Source organism: Triticum aestivum, chromosome 5D, assembly GCF_018294505.1.
Source record: "Triticum aestivum cultivar Chinese Spring chromosome 5D, IWGSC CS RefSeq v2.1, whole genome shotgun sequence".
NCBI lineage: Eukaryota > Viridiplantae > Streptophyta > Magnoliopsida > Poales > Poaceae > Triticum > Triticum aestivum.
This window is the reverse complement of record NC_057808.1, coordinates 117,541,369-117,558,518: the sequence shown is the minus strand read 5'-3', so window position 1 is coordinate 117,558,518 and position 17,150 is coordinate 117,541,369.

Sequence of the window (17,150 nt, the reverse complement as noted above, 5' to 3'; positions counted from 1 at the left end):
GGGAGGCGGCGGGGCAGGCGCGTCGGGCGGCGGCGGTTCGGGCCGGAGGGCCCGCGGCGGGCTCGCGTGCCGGCGCGGTGGAGATGGCAGCGGTGACACGTGGCATCTCCGGACTGGACAGTGGGCGGCGGTGGACGCGTCCGGCTCCGCCCGGACGTGTCCGGCGGCGGAGAGGGAGCGGGTCTAGGGTTTCTTCTGCGTGCGTTTTTCGGGGGTCTCACATATAAATAGGTAGAGGGAGCTAGGAGGCTCCAAATGAGGTGCGGTTTTCGCCCACACGATCGTGATCGAACGACCTAGAGCATGGAAGAGAGTTTGGTGGGTTTTGGGCTGGTTTTTGAGGGGTTTTTTGCTGGACACACAAATGGACTTTGCGGATGCCTGGTTAACCGTTGGAGTACCAAACGACCTCCAAATGGAACGAAACTTGACCGGTGATCTCCGGGTGCTATAATAAGGCCACTTGACAAGCCTCGGTCCATTCCGAGAAAGTTTGACACCCGCACACGAAAGAAAACAAGAGGGGTGCACCGGAGGAGATAGGAGCGCCGAATTGCAAAACGGACAACGGGGAAAAAGCTCGGATGCAAGAGACGAACACGTATGCAAATGCAATGCACATGATGACATGATATGATATGCATGACATGAACAAAAAAACAAAACGAAAAACAAAACCCGACCAGGGAGGGAATATCATAAGACATAGCCGAAAATGGCAAGAGTCGGAGTTATAGATATGGCAAGTTACATGCGGGGTGTTACAATGGGCTGGGCCCATGATGGAGCTGTGACTTCTTCTACTGTCAATACGGCCACTGTGACTCGGGTGGGCGGGTTGGGCGGTGGGGAGTTGGAGTCGGCCACCGCTTCTTGTGTCGCTGCAGTCCCCGGGCCGACTGCTGAAGTCCCCGAGCCGGGTGTGACTACGGCAGTCCTCGGGCCGGTTGTCGAAGTCCCCGAGCCGCCTGCTGGGTGCCTCCAGTCAGATCCGGCTGCATCAGTGGCAGGCAGTACGAAGATAGAGTCCGACTCTGGAGACGGCTGGATGGACGGTTTGAGGAGGTGCTGGAGAGAGACACCGGTCGGTATAGCCTGTCGGGTAGAGCCGATCCGCGCCAGGGCATCTGCTTGGTCGTTGTCGGCCCGTGGCACGTGAAGGAACTCGCACCCTTCGAAGTACCCACTGATCTGCTAGACGAGGAATCGATAGCTCGCCATGTTTGCATCCTTGGCGTCCCAGTCGCCAGATGACTGCTGGACCACCAAGTCTGAGTCGCCATAACACAGGATCCGGCGTATGCCGAGCTCTTTGGCTAGCCGGAGCCCGTGTATGAGTGCCTCGTACTCGGCCACGTTGTTGGAGGCGGCGAAGTGGATTTGGAGCATGTATCTGAGTTTGTCGCCTCTGGGAGAGGTGAGGACGATGCCGGCTCCCAAGCCAGTGCGCATCTTGGACCCGTCGAAGTGCATCCGCCAATGGGTAGAGTCGGGAGCCGGCGGTAGGTACTGAGTCTTGGCCCAGTCGACGAGGAAGTCGGCCAATGCTTGAGACTTGATGGCGGTGCGGGGCTGGTAGAAGATTGTGTAAGGTGCCAGCGCAATGGCCCATTTAGCCACCCGGCCGGATGCATCCCGGCTGCCTATGATCTCGGCAAGCGGGGCGGTGCACACGACCGTGATGGATGCTCCTGAAAGTAGGGCTTCAGCTTCTTGGCGGCAAAGTACACTCCATATCACATCTTCTGGTAGTGCGGGTAGTTTTGCTTTGAACTGGATAGTAGTTCGCTTAGATAATACACCGGCCTCTGGACTAGCTGGGCTCGGCCTTCTTCCGGGCGCTGGACCACGACGACTGTACTGACCACTCGGCTAGTCGCGGCAATGTAAAGGAGCATGGGCTCCTTCTCAGTCGGTGCCACCAGGACAGGTGGAGTAGTCAGCATCTTCTTCAACTCATGGAAGGCTTGGTCTGCTTGGTCATTCCACTCAAAATGAGTGGATTTCTTCATGAGTCGGTACAGGGGGAGAGCCTTCTCTCCTAGCCGGCTGATAAAGCGGTTTAAGGAGGCCAGGCACCCAGTGAACTTCTGCACGTCCCGCAACTTGGTGGGAGTCTCCATTCTCTCAATGGCCTTGATTTTCACAGGGTTGCACTCAATGCCGCGTTCGGAGACCGGAAAGCCTAGAAGCTGGCCGGTTGTACTCCGAACATGCATTTCTCGGGGTTGAGCTTGATCTGGAACCGGCGCAAGTTGGCAAATGTTTCTTTGAGGTCCTCCAGCAGGGTGCCGCACTTCTCTGTCTTCACCACAATATCGTCTACGTAGACGTGGGCATTTCTGCCGAGTTGCTTGAGGAGGCATTTCTGCATGCAACGCTGAAAAGTGGCACCGGAATTCCTCAAGCCGAATGTCATAGTCAGGTAACAAAAAGCTCCGAATGGTGTGATGAAGGCAGTCTTCAGGCGGTCTGCTGGGTCCAACTTGATCTGGTGGTATCCTGAGTAGGCATCCAAAAAACTCAATAGCTCGCATCCGGCCGTGGAGTCTATCACTTGATCAATCCGTGGCAAAGCAAACGGATCTTTGGGGCAGGCCTAGTTGAGGCTGGTGTAGTCCATACACATACGCCACTTGTTGTTCTTCTTCAACACTAAGACTGGGTTGGCAAGCCAGTCTGGGAAAAATACTTCCATAATAAAGTCGGCGGCGAGGAGCCGGGCTATCTCTTCTCCTACGGTTCTTCGCTTCTCTTCTGATAGTCTGCGGAGGGGCTGCTTGACCGGCTTCATGTCGGCTCGGACGTGCAATTTGTGCTCGGCGAAATCCTTCGGAACACCCGGCATGTCCTTTGGGGACCATGCAAAGATGTCTCGATTCTCACGGAGGAAGTCGACGAGCTCGCCTTCCTATTTACTGTCCAGGTTCGCACCAATTACTGCAAACCTCTCCGGGTTCTCCGGGTCCAGAGGTATCTTCTTCGTCTCTTTGGCCGGCTGGAAGGAGCCCTGCGCATCATAATCCTTGGGGTTGGGGGACAAGGCAAGCTGCTTGCCGGCCATGGCCACAACTCGCTCCAGCATCTTCTTCTCTTCCGCCACTACGAGGGACTCGGCCAGCCGACTACTGGCTGCGGCGCACTCGATGGACTTCTTGTAGTCGCCGACTAGAGTGATGATCCCCTTCGAGCTCGGCATCTTCATCTTCAGGTAGGCGTAGTGGGGCACAACCATGAACTTGGCCAGAGTAGGTCGGCCAAGCAAGGCGTGGTAAAGGCTCTCCAGATCTACTACCTCAAACCAGATTGCTTCTCGGCGAAAGTGATCCTTGTCTCCGAAGAGAACATCCATCTTGATCTTGCCGATCGGGGAACAGGACAGGCCGGGTACGATGCCATGGAACACGGTCCGGCTCGGCATGAGCTGCTTTGCCTTGAGGTTCAGCTTCTCCATGGTATCGCGGTACAGTATGTTGATACTGCTTCCGCCATCAATCAGAACGCGGGAGAATCGGGCAGCTCGCCTCTCCGTTGCGAGGGTGACATCCAATACTAATGCGTAGGAGCCAGGGGACGGCATCACCTCTGGGTGGTTAGGCCGGCTCCAGTTGATAGGCTTCTCGGACCAATGCATGAACTTGGGGTTGCTGGTGGCCACGGCGTTGACCTCTTGGTGCTGTCGGCGCCGGCTGCGCTTGTCTTCAACCTGGCTCGTGAAGACGACGTAGGCGGCGTGCTCTTCAGGGAACTCATCTTGAATGGCTTCGACTGCTGGTCGAGCAGCCGGCTGCTGGGGGGCTGGAGGCGGCACCAGCCCCTCGCCCTTGGAGATCCGTGTGAGCCAGTGGCACTTTTGGGTCGTGTGGTTGGACGGCTTCGCGCCGCTGTGGAACTTGCAGGGGGCATCGAGAGTCTGCTCGTACGAGAAGGCCGGCTGCCAAGCCGGCCTGCCGCCCTTCTTCTTGGGAGCAGGCCGTTCTTCGGGCTGCTCATCTTCGACTGTGGCCACCTGCCGACTGGTGGAAGGCGGCATAGGGGCCTTGCGCTTGTGGTCGTTCTAATAGGGGCGTCGATTGGAGTCACCAGCCGGCGTCTTGGGAGCCGGAGCGAGCACCTTTCCAGAGGCGTCCACTCGGAGCTCGGTCTTCATCGAGGAGTCGGCCGTGGCGTACTTGTCCGCGATGATCAGTAGCTCGTCGAGGGTAGCCGGCTCGTCGCAGAGGAGTCGGTGCTTGAGAAGGGTGCCCTCTTGGCACCCGGCGGTGAAGTATTCGATGGCCTGAACCTCATGCACCCCCTCGCAGGAGTTGCGGAGCTCGGCCCACCGCGTGAGGTAGTCGCGGGTTGACTCGTTGGGCCCTTGGACACACAGGGAGAGCTAGCGGGGCTTGGGAGGCCGCTTGTACGTGCTGGTGAAGTTGCGGACGAAGACTTCCGTGAAGTCCAGCCAGCTGTTGACGCTGTAAGGCTTGAGGCTATTGAGCCAGGTGCGTGCCGTGCCTTGCAGCATGAGGGGGACGTACTTCACGGCTACGCGCCGGTTGCCGTTCGCTATGCTGACAGCAGTGGAGTAGTCGATGAGCCAATCTTCCGGCTTCACAGAGCCGTTGTACTTGGGCGTGTCTCTGGGGAGCGAGAACCCTTTGGGGAAGGGCTCGTCGTGGATGCGGGGGCCAAAGCATGGCGGGACGACATCGTCTTCTTCTACTAGCGCCAGGGATCGAGCTAGGCTGTCGATCCGGTGGCGGGTGTCATTCTCGCCGACTCCTTCGCGGTGGCCTAGTCGGCCACCAAGAGTCGGATGCGTGACAGGTGGCGGGGTGGGATATCTCTCCCCTTGAGGCGGGGGAGAAGGCGGATTTCCTTGGCGCTCCACACCTCGAGGGCGGCCTTCCGCGTCGCGCTCGATGGTGACCCGAGTCCGACTGCGGCTAGCAGCCGGCTCCTTGTCTCTCCTTGCACGAGCGCCGCTCGCAGTCGGCGACCGGGATGTCGCGGCGTGCTCTCGACGCGGGGGAGGACTCTCAGCGTGGGCGCCGGCTTCGTGCCGTTCTGCGGCCGCGTCGATCAGGGGTGTCCCAACCTGCTGGCGATGGCCGTAGGGGAGCTCATCGGCTCCCAGCCGATTTAGCTCTTCAGCGGCCGCCTGAGCGGCTCGCAGATTCTCGAGCGGGGTGGCGTAGACGGGGCGGTCTGCCCCCAGCATGCTGGCGATGGCCGCGCCGCGCTTCTTGATGAGGCCGGCTCGGCTCGGCCCGCCATGAAACGGCGTGCCGAAGGCGGCGCGGTCGACTTCGCGCTGGTGAGCTTCGGTGAGGCATCTCATGGAGGCTATCTTCTGGCCTTCCGCGATGAGGGCGAGGCGGCGCGCTTCCAGGGTCTCGGCGTCGGTGTCGGCCGGGATGGGGACGGATAAGTCATGCATCGCCGCTTGCAGGGCGTCGTGGGCGTTCTCTCCCGAGTTGGCGACGTGGCTGATGACCACCACCTCAGTGACAGCACTGCTGCCGCTGTCGGCTCGAGGGAGAGGGTCGTCAAAGACTACCACATCGGAGGGGTAGGCGTCGAGCGATGCCGTGTCGGAGTCGACAAGCATTGGGTCGGTGGAGCCGACCGACTCCAAGTCTACAGCAGGCTTGCTGGAGACGTGAAGTTGGTCGAGGAGGCTGACAAACCGGCTCTCGGGGTAGTCCGTGCCTGCGTCGGACGCGGGCTCGTCGGAGATGCGAGCCTCGCCAAGAAGATCGGCGTGGCAGCTCGCCGCGCAGGCGTTGTCGACGCCTTGCAGCGCGTCATGGCAAGCGCCATCAGGCGTTGCAGGCTGGCTGCTCTCGCGGGGGAGGAAAAGGGTTCCCGTCCAGAACAGGTCTCCGGACGACGGTGCACCTGGCCCCACAGTGGGCGCCAAATGTTGGGTGGTAGGTGCGACATATGCTAACGGGTGGCTTATCATTGTGGGAGCCAGTAAGACGTCTCCGGTGCCTGGAAACGGGATGAGGCGAAGACATGCACGCCGGCGGATCTTACCCAGGTTCGGGGCTCTCCGTGGAGATAACACCCCTAGTCCTGCTCTGCGGGGTCTCCGCATGATCACTAGATCAAGACAAGTAGCTACAAGTGCTCTTTGAGCTGTCGGGTTAGAGGAAGAAGAAGGGCAAGGATAGCTCTCCTTTTCTCTCTATGTGGTGTGTGTAATTCTATGAGACCAACCCTTTGCATGGGTGTCCCGGGGGGTTTATATAGGCCTACCCCCCAGGGGTACAATGGTAATCCGGCTGGGCGCGGGTCCCAGCCGTCAGTGTCTGGGCCTGCCGGCTTCTCCGCCGGTCATTGGGGCCCGCCGACTGGTGGGCCCCGCCGGCTGCCCGCTTCTTGGCTGGCACGCTGGCCCCACCGCATGGGGGCTTTGTCGGCGGCTGGTTACTGTTGCCTCGCCTCTGATGACGAGGGCTTTGTCGAGGTAAGCATGGCTACAGTGCCGCCATCTTGCGGACTCTCACTGTAGCCTCACCTCGTCTTGTCTCCTTAATGAGGCACATGTTTCGAGGGAGGGAGGTAGCCGGCTATTGGGAGCCGGCTACGCCCCTGGCCGACTAGGGGAGGCCGGGCCGCCTTTGAACGTCTCTCTGGCTAAAGGGGCCCGCCGCCCGCGGGCCGTTCTAGAGCCCGTCGTGGGTGACATCGAGGTCAGCATGGCTACAGTGCCGCACCGGACGGGGGATGGCTGACCCGTACGGCGCCCTGTGGCCATGCCTGTTCCGGGATTCAGGGTGTAGTGTGCCGTACTGCGGCCATGCCCCATCTTATCACCGTTATGTGGGACGATCTTAGTGGGTGCAGTCTTGGCCGGCTTCTGGGAGTCAGCCTTCTTTATGGCCGGCTTCTGGGAGTCGGCCCTCTAGGGGCCGGCTTCCTGGAGTCGGCTATCTCGTATCTTTCTTGGGGGAGGTTTTCTGAGGCTGGGTCGCCTTCTGGGAGTCGGCCTTGGGGATAGTCGGCCGGAGGAAGGCGGCCTTATGCCTTGTGCGCTTGAGAGCTTGAATGGCCTGATAATTTTTCGAAGAGCCAGGGGGAGTCAGTTAGGCTACCCGTGGCCATTTACTCCGACAAGCGGTGAAAAATTTCAATGAATATTCTGCTGCTGCCGCTGCTGAGGCCTCTGCTAGCAAGCCCAAGAAGGCCATGCCAAAGAAACCAGCTGTCAAGCCCAGTTCCTTAGCTGCAGTGCCCTCACGGCCAAGCTCCTCAAAGCCCTCACGGCATGTTCCTCAAGCTACTTCTTCAAAAGTAGCTCCAGCCCCCACTATTGCAAAATCTTCAGCCACTGCTGCAGCGTCCTGGCACCTGCACATCTTGCCTCTTGCCAAAGGACCACATGAATCTGTATTGCTTCAGGAGCGTTGGCAAGTTCCTCAGCTCCACTCAGTCTTCAACTGGTCCAACCTTGTTGAAGAAAGAAAAAGGCCATTGCTGGATGAGGCACAAGGCCAAATCCTCACAAGAAGCAGGTTGCCTTTCAAGTTCCGTCAAGTGAAGATGAAGTTGATGATGAAGAATTGGCTGTGATCATTAGAGATTGACAAGCAAGGGCCGCTAGAGCCAAAGGCAGTGAAGTGCCACTGATGTTGGATCCGAAGCTGATCCTTGATTTCATTGATCTGTGGCATAAGGACCCTGACACTCCTCTGCCTAATCTGAACCTCACACCTGGCCAAAGTCACATGCTCAATGCCTTCATAGGCGAAGAAAAATGGAAATTTGAGAAGGCCAGACAAGTGAAGAAAGCTCAATACAAGAAGGAGCGTTTTCTGAAGAAAGATGTTGTGAAGATGTCTCCCGATGAACTTGTGACTATGCAGACTGAGATCAAAGCACTCGGTGATGAATTTGACGCATATCGTGCTGATTGGCTAGGCGCCAAAGTCAGATTCGTCAGAATGGCGAAGGGATTTACACCAAATGTTGCAGCTTCATCACAACATGAAATTCCTTAGGCTCAGACATCTGCTCAGCCTACTAAAGAACATACAAGCACATCTGATGAAAATCAGGCTGTTGAAGAAAATGAAAGCACCAGGGCTGCTGAAGAAATTCGAGCCTCTGAAGAAAATGCCAGGGCAACCTCCAATGTTGCGCCTGAAGAACAAATCAGGCCAGTTGAAGCATTGATGACCCACAAGTATAGGGATCATATGTAGCTCTTTTCGGTAAGTAAGAGTGTCGAACCCAACGAGGAGCAGAAGGAAATAACAAGTAGTTTTCAGTAAGGTAGTGTCTGCAAGTGCTGAAATTGTAAGTAACTGAGTAGTTTGATAGCAAGATAATTTGTAACGGGCAAGTAACGATATTAGTAACAAAAGTGCAGCAAGATAGCCCAATCCTTTTGAGGCAAAGGACAGACCAAAATGGCCTCTTATCATAAGCAAAGCGTTCTTGAGGGTACACGGGATTTTCATCTAGTCACTTTCATCATGTTGGTTTAATTCATGGTCGGTACTTTGATAATTTGATATGTGGGTGGACCGGTGCTTAGGTGCTGTTCTTACTTGAACAAACCTCCTACTTATGATTAACCCTCCCGCAAGCATCCGCAACTACGAGAAAAGTATTAAGAATAAATTCTAACCATAGCATTAAACTTTTGGATCCAATCGATCCCTTACGGAATAGCACATAAACTTGGGTTTAAGCTTCTGTCACTCTCGCAACCCATCATCTAATTGCTTCTCCACAATGCATTCCCTTAGGCCCAAATATGGTGAAGCGTCATGTAGTCGACGTTCACATGGCACCACTAAGGGAATCACAACATACATACTATCAAAATATCGAACACATATCAAGTTCACATGATTACTTGCAACATGATTTCTCCCGTAACCTCAAGAACAAAAGTAACTACTCACAAATGATAATCATGCTCAAGATCAGAGGGGTATTAAATAGCATATTGGATCTGAACATATAATATTCCACCAAATAAACCATATAGTAAGATGTAATCAACACTACTAGTCACCCACAAGCACCAATCTATAGTTCCGGTAACAAGATTGAACACAAGAGATGAACTAGGTTTTGAGATGAGATGATGTTGTTGAAGATGTTGATGGATATTTCCCTCCCCAAGATGGGAGAGTTGTTGGTGATGATGATGACGATGATTTCCCCCTCCGGGAGGGAAGTTCCCCCGGCGGAATCGCTGCGCAGGAGGGCAAAAGTGCTCCTGGCCAAGTTTCCCCTCGAGACGGCGGCGCTCAGTCCCAAAAGTCCTATCCTTATTTTCTCTAGGTCAAAATGACCTATATACTAGAAGATGGGCACCGGAGGTGGGCCTGGGTGAGCACAACCCACCAGGGCGCGCCTGGGCTCCCTAGCGTGCCAGGTGGGTTGTGCCCACCTGGTGGGCCCCCTCTGGTACTTGTTTGCTCCAATATTCATCATATATTCCATAAAAATTCTCGGTGAAGTTTCAGCTTGTTTGGAGTTATGCAGAATAGGTAGCCCGACGTAGCTTTTCCAGGTCCAGATTTCCAGCTGCCGGAATTCTCCCTCTTTGTGTGTACCTTGTAAATTATGAGAGAAAAGGCATTAGAATTACTCCAAAAAGCATTATTATGCATAAAAACATCATAAATAATAGTAAGGAAACATGATGCAAAATGGACGTATCAACTCCCCCAAGCTTAGACCTCGCTTGTCCTCAAGCTAAAAACCGAAATCGAAAAACATGTCCACATGCTTAGAGAGAGAGAGAGAGAGAGAGGTGTAAAAAAACAAAATACCGACATAGAAGCATCATGTTGATTATTATAACAGCAACAAACTTAAACATAAGACTCTTATCATAAAGCTCTTATCATAGACTTCCCATGAATAAGTGACAATTCATCACACTATTGAAGTATAAAGCCAAAACTCTATTAAAAACCAACAAACTATGTTCTCAGTCAACTTTGCAACTACAATTCATCATCTTTTCAGGAAGGGTCACATATCGGAGCCTTTAGGCAAGTCCACATACTCAACCGTCATATAGTCTTCTACGATTGCTAACACTTACCGCGTACACATGAGCAAAACATTTCAACCGGACACATAGAAAGATAGGGGCGTTATAGTGTGACCTCCCAACGTATTCACCTCAAGGGTGACGTCAACAATAATAACTCATGCTATCTATATTCAACTGGATATATGTGCCTAGATAATTCCTCACCACATGATGCTTGCCAAAGGAGAAAAATAAAAAGGAATAGAAGGAAAACTTTGACTCTTTGCATAAAAGTAAATACATAAAAATAAAAGATAGGCCCTTCGCAGAGGGAAGCAGAGGTTGCCATGCGCTTATTTGTTTGTATGCTCAACCCCTTAGTGCAAAAGAACGTCACGTTGTATTGCCCCTTGTGATAGCAACCTTTATTATGCAGTCTATCGCTTTTAATCTTCACCATCAAAAGTTCGTACAATGCTCAATTTTCTCTTACACTAAATGATCTCACACTTTTAAGCAATTTTTATTGCCTTTTTGCACCGATGACAACTTACTTGAGGGATCTTTCTCAATCCCTAGGTAGGTATGGTGAACTCTTGAAAATAAGATTTGGGTTTAAGGGTTTTTGGATGCGCAAGTAGTATCTCTACTTAGTGCGAAATTTTTGGCTAGCAAAGATAGGGAGCAAGCACCACTTGTTAAAGGATCCATGCATGACAATATGACTTCTATGTGAATATAAACAAACATAAACCATGAAGTTGTCTTCCTTGTCCAACGTCAAGAATTTTGGCATATAATATTTTGATGAGGGCTCACAATCACAAAAGATTTCTAGGATAGTATATTTATATGTGAATCTTGTCTTCCCTTATTAATTCTTTCATGAGTTGCATCATTGACTAATGCTATGTTTGTCAATCTCTAATAAAATTTTCTACTTATACTTTTCCTTATGTGGTGTCATCACCTACCATAAGACTAGTATATGATATTTTTCATAATTTCTTTCCTTTTATTTATTTCCTTTCTCTTTTTTTCCTTATTTACTTTCTTTTATTTGCAACATGAAAGTAGAGAAAGCAAAACTTAAACTAAACGTTATTATATATCTCGCACACGATTACAAGGATAGATCACAAGCAAACTCTCGAAAAGAAAGGATCGAACGAAAATTTTATTCATCTAAAGCAAAAGATCGAACTAAAGTAAGTAAAGGCCAAAGATAATGGGGATGATACGATACTTGGGCACATCCCCCAAGCTTGGCGGAAGCTAAGGGGAGTGCCCATACCTGATACTCAATTCTCTTTTGGTGATGAAGAAGAAGGTGGTGGTGATGGCAATTGTGCCTTCAATTTTTTCATATTGTAGTTGAGGAGAGAAATGTCCTCCTTTAAATCATCGACTTCCAGCTCCAGCTTCAAGATCTTGTCACGTAAATCCCCTTTGCTTTTCTGCCGAATACAAAATGGAATAGATTGGTTTTTAGACCGGTTAGCTCTCTTAGGGAGACTTGACTTCTTGAACTCCATGTGCATATCCCCAGATTGAGGTAGAGGAACATCCTCCTCCTCCGAGCTTGAATCATCGATCCTCATCAAGTGAGCATCCTCCTCGTCATCTATAGTTCGACCATAAGGAGATAGGTCCCCATAGGTCTTTGGGTCAGCAATGAGATGTGAGACATAGCTCTATCCGACAAAGTCTTGGGACGACATATTTTCAGAACTTCACAGAAAACAGCAAGAAAGAAGAACAAAGGATTTCTCCACGATATGGTGATCAACAGGTTCGGGGGGTGTATGAAGATTTTTTATCTTGGGAAACAAGCAAGCTGTAGAAAAACGGAGTCCAGAAGGTACCCCAGGTGGGCACAACCCACCTGGGCGAGCCTGGTGTCTTGTGCCCACCAGGGTGCGTTTCCTGGAAGTTTCTTATTTTCCTATTTTTCCAAATATTCAAAAACTGACAAAATATATTTTTGCGGATTTTTTGGAGTCCGTTTACTTACCGTATCACGTACCTCCTTATTTTCATGATTCTGGAGTGTTTCAGAAGGACTCTTTTATATGTTCTTCTAGTGTCAAAGTTTGGATAATATTACTTTCAACATTAATGGGTGTACCTGATATATAATGTTTTATTCGTTGCCCGTTAACAACCTTCGGGTTAGTTCCTTCGGCATTATTTATTTTGATGGTGCCAAACCGATAAACCTCCTCGATAACATAGGGTCCTTCCGATTTTGAGAGGAGTTTTCTTGCAAAGAATTTGAAACAAGAGTTGTACAAAAGAACATATTCTCCGACTTTAAACTCATGTTTTTGGATTCTTTTATCATGCCATATTTTAACTTTTTCTTTAAACAACTTAGCATTTTCATAAGCTTGGGTTCTCTGTCGGTGTACAAAAGTAGGGGCGCTCCTTTTGACCCCTTTACTTGTGTACGAACAGTCGGAGCCGCGCCCACGGCAACACTAAGCAGAGTAGGGGAGGGAAGCCGGAGAGAAGCCAGAGGAACAAGATGGTCAGAGGCAACGCCAAGGCCAGAAACACAAGACAGCAATGGGGCGAGGTGGAGACCCCCGGCAAAGCTCTTGCCGGGGCGGCCTCCGCGGCCCCGGCAAGAACCTTGGCGGGGCAACTTGCCCAAACACCAAGAGAGCGAGCCGCCCTTGAGCCCACAGGTTCCAACCCAACCAACTACGATTGGACCAGGGCTCGGGAGGCACCTCTGTGGTGGCATGCAGATCTTTGTCAAGTCCATAGATATATGAGATCAGATGAGCACCGGAAGACGGCGACCCTCGGCGGGATCCTTGCCGGGGAAAGCCAGAAGACCCCCGGCAAGATCCTTGCCGGGGACGACTGCGCGCCACGGCAAGACCCTTGCCGGGCCCCCGACAAGGCCCTTGCCGAGGACATCAGCGGGGCCACTGCCAGGCCCGCACCAGCCAAGTTTCCACCACCATTAGCATGCAGCTGCCAGCCCGACCAGCTGGGCAGGCACTTGCGTGGCAACATGCAGCTTCCAGGCCAGATCAGCAAGCAGCTACGTGGCGGCATGCAGATCTTCGTGAAGACCCTACCACCGCGCCACCTCAGCTGCCTGCCTGCCTACATGGCGCTGCATGCATCGCTGGCCAGGGCGCGTGTCGAAGCGAAGAGGAGCGGCGACGGACGGGACGGGCCTCGCTCCCGTCCCCGATAAAGCTAGGGGACACCTAAGCGACGATGCGTCTTGTCCTGTAATACGGGTGATAAGCTCATAGTACTGTAGGCCTTTCCACCTCCTGTGTGCCACTGTGGCAGCCCCTTTCAACTATAAAAGGAGGCCCATGGCGTACTGGAGCAGGATTCGGCTCTTTTGAACTACACAGCCACCATAGCTAGTTCGAGAGCTCAAGAACACTCAATACATCCACCAAAGCAGGACTAGGGTTTTACGCATCCTCGCGGCCCGAACCTGGGTAAACGATCCTTGTGCTGACTGTTAATCCTGCTCTTCTCACAACCCCGCGCCCCGGCAACCGTAGTAGGGATTCTTGTGATCCCATAGGTATCGTTTCCCACCACATCTTTGGCGCGCCAGGCAGGGGGCGCAATTGTGAGAATCTGGTCTAGTAGTTAGCCTAGCAGTTCTTCATCGCCATGGCTCCCAAGAAGAAGACGATCACAGCGATCGGCGCTTCGGGAGCCGAGCGGCACGCGCCAGTGCGGGCGAGCAGCAGGCCGGTCGCGGATAGAACCCGAGCCGCGGCCCGCGAGCACCAGCATCGCCCCGGCGGTCAGAGCCTGGCGAGCGGCGTCGTTCGTGCGCCAGACGACGAGCCGCACGCCGCCAGGTCCAAGGACAGGGCTGGGCCCCCCGCAGGCGGCGTGGGGCCCTCCAGGGGCGTCGTTGTACCCCCTACGAGCGGCGCAATGACCTCCAAGATGCCAACCCCGGCGACCACAACACGCTCTTCCCATGGTGTGCGCGACGAGCAGCGTCACCACACCGGTGACCCTGGACACCGCCATGGGAAGAGCCCTGTGCTTCGTCCGCGGGACGAAGGAGTTCAGCATGCCTGCCGAAGTGCTGGCGAAAATGGCACGCGGCCGCTGGGCCGTGATAGAGCTCCTTCTAACGTGGTTGGAAGTCGAAGCGCGCCACGGTACACGCAGCTATCGCCGCCACCCACGCCAGCAGAAACTTTGGCGCGTGCGCAGCTGCTCCTCGACTTCCCTCCTGCTGCGGAGAAGCTCGATGAGTGGAGGGCCACCATCCGGAGCCTCGTCGCCGTCGCCAACAAAGATGATCCGCAACTGGCGGGGCCCTCGGGCCGACGCTCCACCGAGCCACCACATGCCAGCGCCGGGAGGACCGGGGGTGCTGCGGTCACGGTGCACTCTCCTCCTCCTCGCCAGCCACCGCGGGTGTTGGCCCGTCGTGACGACGCTTGTGATAACATCTCTATAGCGTCGTTCGACCCGCGAACCCACCGCGACCAGTGCCAAGTTCTTCGAGAACGAGCTCACGAAGATGCTCGAACCACTATCAAGCGCCGGCGTGATACACGCCACCAGTCGGACAAGCGGGCGGGGCCCGCTATGGACCACCCAGCACCGGGGGGCTCCGGTGGCCTACCTTACGAGGTGGGCTGCCCAGCCTTTACTCGTGAGCCGCGGCAGTTCCAGTGGCCATCCCACCGCATGTTCAAGCCCGACGTCGGTGAGAAGTACACTGGCAAGACCCATCCGCCAGAGTTCCTTAGCATCTACACCATCGCGATGCAGGCTGGAAGAGCTCGCGACGACAAGGTGCTTGCCAATTACTTCCCATTGGCACTGAAGCCCAATGTCATGTCTTGGTTGATGCACTTGCCGGCGGATTCCATTTCTTCTTGGTCGGATCTGTGCATGACTTCGTTGGCGCCTTCACTGGAGGCCACCAAGCTCATGGCCAGGCCAGTGATTTGCATATCATTCCCCAGAAGGAAGGGGAAAACCTGCGCAAGTACATCCAGAGATTCAGCCGGGTGCAGTACAACATCCCCGACATTCATCCCACCGCCGTGATCAGCGCGTTCCATTAGAACGTGTGCAACCGCAAGATGCGCGAAGAGCTGGCGATGACCAAGGTTAAGGATGTGGCTGAACTCTATGTTCTGGCCGATAGGTGCACCCGGGCTGAAGAGGGAAGGAAGTACCCCAGCGAGGACTCCGGCGCGGAAACCGACTCTACTGATGAAGACACTGCCGCCTCGACGAAGAAGGGTCATCGTTGCAACAGGAAACGCAAGGGCAAGGCCGTGCTTGCCGTCGAGGATTGTGGAATGGGCCTTGGAGTTGTCGAGCTTTGGGTTGAAGTTTGAAAGTACCTCAACAATCTAGAGCAGAGTCTTGGCGGAGTTCATTGCGGAATGGACCTCAACGCCCGATGAAGAAATCTAGGAGATCGCTCTCTCCGGCAAGGAAGCAAGCCGCGACTGGATCATGTACTTTGATGGGGCTTTCTCGCTGCAAGGCGCCGGTGCTGGTGTGCTTCTTGTCACACCCATCGGAGAGCACCTCAAGTATGTGATCCAGATGCACTTTCCCAGAGAGATGTCCACAAAAAACACTGCTGAATACGAGGGGCTGCTTACCGGTCTCAGGATCGCGGCGGACCTCGGGGTGAAAAAGCTCATCGTCAGGGGTGATTCACAGCTTGTCGTCAGACAAGTTAACAAAGATTATCAGAGTCCGTTGATGGAGGCCTACGTAGATGAGGTGAGGAAACTGGAGGAGCGCTTTGATGGTATACAAGTGGAGCACATTCCCCGAGCGGAGAACGACATCACTGACTACCTGTCAAAGCGCGCTGCATTAAAGCTACCTGTGGAACCAGGTACCTTTTTGCTTCGGTTAACTCAACCATCCGTCGAGCCATCAACAGAGCAGAACAAGCGGAGGAAGTCAGGCCCCGGCAAGTACTTTCCCGCCGAGCCCCCAGGGTCTGCCAGCAAGGGTGTTGCCGCGGATCCTGAGCCTGCCGAGGGACGGCTGGCTTCGGCAGGGCGCCAAGCCCTGGCCGTAGAGACGGCTGCCCCCATGGCGGAATAGATGCCTTTGGTCCTTGCCGTCGAGCCCCAGGCTCCAGCATGGGCACAGCCTCTGTTGCAAAAGGCAATGGCTAGGAGGCGCTTAGGCAGGCCTAGGCGCTAGGCAATGGCCAAATGCCTCACCTAGGGCATAAATGATAGTCTAGGCAGTGCATGCAACAAAATTTTTACCCAAGCGAGAAATCATGCCATATTGCACTAAAATGCCAAACATCACATATTGAAATGGTAGTAGCTGGTAGTTAACTTATTTATCTGCCCTAAATTAATATCAGTACACATATAATAACCACAAATACACCCTGATAGTAGAATCTATATTACCGCCTAGGCTGCGCCTAGGGCGCCTAAGCACCGCCTAGGCACTAGGCGAAGGCCAACCATCTCGCTTACGCCTACCTCTTTTTCCAACCTTGGGCACAGCATACCGTCCATTTCCTCCAGACAGGGGAACTTCCTGAGGAGCAGGAAGAAGCGGAAAAAGTAGCCCGTCGGTCTACCTTGTACCAGTTTGTCGATGACGTCCTGTACAGAAGAAGACCGAACGGTGTGAAATTGAAGTGCATCCCCTGGGAGGAAGGACTGGAGCTGTTGGCAGAGATACATGGATGCGTATGTGGCTCCCACATAGGGTCAAGGGCCCTTGTCGGCAAGGCATACCGGCAAGGCTTCTTCTGGCCCACCGCCCTCCAGGATGCACGTAGTAACCAAGTGTGAAGCGTGTCAGTTCCATTCAAAGAAGCTTCATCAACCAGCTCAAGCCCTTCAAACAATACCTCTCCCCAGGCCATTTTCGGTCCGGGGGCTCGACATACTGGGCCCCTTCCCCGTGTTGTCGAGGGCTTTGAGTACTTGTACGTTGCAATCGACAAGTTCACAAAGTGGCCGGAGGTGGAACCGGTGAGGAAGGTGACAGCACAGTCAGCCATCAAGTTCTTCAAGGGACTACTCTGTCATTTTGGTGTGCCAAACAGAGTCATCACTGACAACGGCACGCAGTTCACAAGCCAAACCTTCATGCAATACATTCAAGACCTCGGCAGCAAGGTTTGTTTTGCTTCCGTGGC